The 4,984-nt window shown below is 41.6% G+C and overlaps 1 pseudogene; it reads right to left on the bottom strand.

The window, feature by feature from the left end:
- Positions 1 to 1,447: 1,447 nt before the first annotated feature.
- On the bottom strand, positions 1,448 to 2,604 carry LOC104849202 (annotated as a pseudogene).
- Positions 2,605 to 4,984: the final 2,380 nt, after the last annotated feature.

The raw sequence follows: 4,984 nt of genomic DNA, 5'->3' as shown, positions 1-4,984 counted from the left end.
AGGCAGGAGGATCACAAGTTTGAGGCCAGTCTGGACTACAAAGTGAGTTCAAGGCTAGCCTGAACTGTAGAGTGGGGGTAAGGGTGGAGCAGAAGGAAGAGTGCTGCTTCTTGTCTGTTATGCTATGAACTGTTTTTCCTCTGCCATGCCACCTTGTCTTTTTTTTTCCCCATGGTACCAAGAACTGAACTCAGGACCTTACGTTTGCAAGGCAGGCATGGTACCACTGAGCTAAATCCTGGCCTAATGCCACCTTGTCTTGGAGCCAGCTATGAAATAAAACCTCTACTAACTTAAATAAAATAAACCTTTTCTCCTTTAATTTATGGGTGTTGGGTATTTTGTCTCAACAACAAGAAAGTAACGAAGATAGTAAGTTTTAAGGCCATACTTCACCTGTGCCCCAATTGTCACATGGAGACAGGCTCTGCCACTCCTGATACTGACTCATTCCTGCAGCGTGCTAACAACATTTAGCAAATCGCCCTCCTGATACAGCCCCTTCAAAAAGGGTAAATGAACACCACACAAAATATAAATGCATCCAAACAAAAGCTACTATCTACTGAAGGACTCTACAGTAACATTATTATGCTAACATAGCATATTTTAACCCTTTTCTGAACAAGCTACAAAATATTTGCTCTCTGTACTGCTCTGGAAGCATTACAAACATTGCTATATTGTATTTTTCTCCTTTTCTTTTAATGTGATGGTGGTGGGGGACCGGGTCTCGCTATGTTGCTCTTGTTGGTCTTGAATTCACTATGTAGCCCAGGCTGGCCTCGAACTTATAGTGAATCTCCTGCTTCAACCTCCCAAAGTGCTGGGATTGTAGGTGTGTGCTATCTATCATGCCTGGTTCTTCCTGAAAGGAGGTTTGAACTTTTACATGTAGCTATATGATCTATCTCAAATAATTTTTTTTGAATTAGAGATTATATTATTCAGTTTCCTGTCCCTGTGACAAATTACCTGAGGAAAACAATTCCGTCCTACCCAGTTCTCTTTTTGAGGTAGTTCAAAGTCTGGAAACAGCAAATTTATATATTATTCTGCACTACCACAGATGGTTAGTTACCATAAAAGTCCTAAAAAATCCTTATCCCCTGCTTTGGATATTCATATAATATTTTATTCTCTGATCATAAAAATCTAACAAATGGAACACCAAGAATTAAGTCATACAAAAACAAAAGTAAAATACAAGAATCTGTTTTGTACTGAGTATAAACTGCTCTAAAGACAGGAATAAACAACTTGGTAGAATAAAGCCACAGGCATTTTGTAATGTACTCAAGAAATTAATGGCTTATAAAAATAAGGGAGAAATTGTAGGTAGGAACAGAAAATCTACATTATGTCAATTCTTCCCCAACGCCATGTCCTAAAAGGGGATGTTTGGCGAAGCTCTCTGCATGTGGCTACTGCACAGGCCAGGGCTCTCTCAGGGCTGCTTCATAGGTGCAGGGACATTGGCAGAGGTCTGCTCGAGGTAGGCCAAGGAGCCCTGAGGGACTTCTGCTGGCTTTCGTGCTGCAAGGGAATATCCTCCAGCACCTGCTGCTGGAGCCTCAGAGCTTTGTCAAATGCTCTGGACCAGCACTTCTTTATGTTGTAGTTTATTCTATATTTCTGAGATGTCCTCTGAGAAGGTGCTCTGGTTTCTAGACAGACAATTGCAATCTTTTTTTTTTGTCAGAAAAAACATTCTCTGTCTTGCAATAGCCAGAAACTTCTGGATACATTGATCAATGCCAGTGTGGATTTCTTCCTGAATGGAGCCACTGACATGAAAGGGAAATAAATTTCTCTGTAGCTAAAGCTGGTCTTGCTAATAGTGAAAGATGACTTCCCTCCAATTCTTTTTTTGTTTGTTTGGTTTTTTGAGACAGGGTCTCACTATGTAGTTGAGACTCACCCGGAACTCACCATGGAGCCCAGGCTGGTCTCAAACTCACAGCGATCCTCCTACCTCAGTCTCCGGAGTGCTGGGATTACAGGCATAAGCCACCACACCCGGCTTCCAATTCTTTTAATGTGCCTGGGCCTGGATCCCTCAAACATCTCAGGAGTTTTTTCTATTCTGCCTTCCCACCATATGCAAATAAGATAGAACTCAGTGCACTGTGAACTCGCCATGTGTGAAATTCTGTAACCAATAAGGTTGCTGGGACAATACATAAATGAAGGGTTGAAAATTGTAAACCTGCCCCTCCCCTAAGTGTTTAACAACCCAGCTGTGGCTGAATGGGGGCGGGGGCCAGTCTCTTTCTGGAGAAGCTCCAGACTTACCTGCCAGCGGTTAAGAATAAAGCTGTACACTTTGCCTCTGAAACTTGTGGGTGCATCCTCCATTCTCCTGGACTGTGTTGAGCTGCTGTGTTACCCTGGCTGGTGCTTTGCTGCTACAGGCATAATCCTGACTCACAAGAGAAGCAAAGTAGCCTAAAATGATGATTGCATCTCGACTGCCGAAGTACTGTTAGAACTTCTCCAAGTGCCAGGTGTTACTTAAAGAGAAGCCTGGCCTGGAAATCCCTGTGGCACACCCATGGGCCCCGGTGGCTGTCCTGACAACACGCCACCTAGTGGAGCTGCCATGTCGGGAGTGGCTGGAAAGGCCTACCCAGGTCCTTTCACTGGGGTGGGGTGGGCTGTACACATCACTCCGCACCTGGAACGCGCTATTGCAGGAAATGTAACTCACCTTCAGCAATTGATTACAGACTGAGAGTTTAAAATAAAAGAAGATAGTTTATCTGGGAAAAAAGAGGTGGAAAAGAAAGAGGGTAGACAGTTTCCTGGAGGGGTAAGGGTAAACAGGAAATGAGTGCCTCGGAGCTCTCATCCCTGACTCCTTTTATTTTGGACTAGTGTATTTCCCATCCCCCATCTGGGCACAGGGAAGTTGTCACCATCTGATCTGCTCTCTTGGCTGTCTTTGATCTTAACCTAGGCATAACTGCCTACATTCCTTCTGGCCCTTTGATCTCTTCCTGTCCCTTTGTAATGGATAAATGGGGGGCAGTTTATAAGACCGTAGCTTAGACAGTGCTTAAGTAAAGGGGACATGTGCACATGTGTTTCTGGTGCAATAAAGTGAGAACACACATGTGTATATGTGTAGGTGTATGTGTGCATGGGTGCAAGTATGTCTTACATATGAAATAAGACTCCTTGGATGGCTGCCATTATCTCCTCTGCATTTTATCAGGTCGGCCAGGGGGTTGGTTTTCCTGATCTTTTATGTTTCTGGCTTGCTCGTGCTGTTTATTCTTCCTGATAAATTCTTATAGTAAATGTGTTACCTGGCACCTCTCTCAGCCTAGCTTCTGCCTCTCTCTTTTTCTTTCTAATTGGTGTAATTGTAGAGTGTACCTCCAGAGGCAGAAACTGCTTTTAGTAATTTTCTCTATTGTTTTTTAATAAAGCCTATCTTTTCCAAACCTAAACACCGCCATTCCCTGCACTTTCAATTTCTATTTAAAATTAAGATTTAGTCAATTGGTTCCTATGAAAAAAGAACTCTGGAGGTTATAGTTAGATTTATAATGAATCTTGTTACTTTCTTTTGTGATCTGTCCTTTGCACTGAGTTACCTCCTCAGCCCTGTTTTTTATTTTTTATTTTGAAACACGAGCCCATTAAGTTGCCCAGGTTGGCCTCCAACTTGTGATCCTGCCTCAACCTCTGCTGTAGCTGGTTTTACAGGCATATGCCACCACGAATGGCTTCTTGTTTATTTTTGACCATAGAAAATGTGGGTGGACTGAGTGATCTTATGATGACCACCCTTTTAAGAGAAACAAATATATAAAAGAAGATATAAGATAAAAGAATGAACTAACTGGCTGCAAAGTAGGAGCAATTGTAGGGTCATAGGAATGGCAGGGGTTGTTATAACATGAAGGATGTTTTTTCCCCATTTTGCCCGGTATTTTATTTATTGCTTATACATATGTCTATTATATAAGGAAACAAGCCACATTGCATAAGATGACTTTCTTTTCTAAAGGACTTAGTAATTCTACAATAGTTCTTATGCTAGGAAAGAAAATAGACTCAAACATAAATGAAAAATTCTGTCCTCAAGGGATATATTTAATGTCAAGATTCCTATGATATCTGTGATTGCACCTGTCCCTCAGGAAGCCTGAGAAATTTCTTCTATTATTTTGTGTCTTGCTCTTCTTTTTTGATTCTTGATCCTCTCAGTTCAGAGATATAGGACATTGACTGTATAACTGAACTTTAGAATGCTAATTTAAAAAAAAGAAGAGAATGAGTATGCGAGAAAAACCCAAAATAAAAAAGAATGCAGATGGAAGGATATGATAAACCAAGAAGGGAAGCTAATTTATGCCATCAGTTCCATTTCAATATAGTTTTGCTTTGTTTTTTGAAGTAGGGCCTCACTACATAGTTCAGGTTGGCCTTGAACTCACTATGTAGCCCAAGGGGCTGGCCTCAAACTCATGCTAATCCTCCTGTGTCAGCCTCCTGAGTGCTGGGATTACAGGTATGCTCCATTAAACCTTCCTGAAATTTAAGATTTTGAGGGACAGATTAACATTTGTAATAAGAATAGGAAAAAAGATGTGATGCTTTTCCTTTCTCTTTCTGTGTGTGTGTGTGTGTTGGGGACTGAACCCTGACCCTTCTCCATTGAGCTACACCTACATCTTCCCCACCCTCCTTTTTTTTTTTGGTACTGGGGATCGAACTTTGGACCTTGGGCTTGCTAGGTGGCAGAACCACTGAGATAAATCCCTGGCCCTCCCCCTGCTTTTTTTGAGATAGAATCTCACTGTTGCTAAACCCAGCTTCCTTCACTTCCTTGATTATTAGCTTGTGATTAAATCCAAATGAGCTTTTGATTTCAAACTTTGGCCCAAGATTCTATTCCCAGTGCCAAAAAACAAAACAAAACAAAACAAAAAAAAAAACCCCAAAAACAACCTCCCCTCAAACTTTAGCCCAA

This window comes from Fukomys damarensis, unplaced genomic scaffold (assembly GCF_012274545.1).
Source record: "Fukomys damarensis isolate Sample0158 unplaced genomic scaffold, DMR_v1.0_HiC HiC_scaffold_5, whole genome shotgun sequence".
Classification (NCBI taxonomy): domain Eukaryota; kingdom Metazoa; phylum Chordata; class Mammalia; order Rodentia; family Bathyergidae; genus Fukomys; species Fukomys damarensis.
This window is presented reverse-complemented; position numbering and strand designations above follow the sequence as displayed.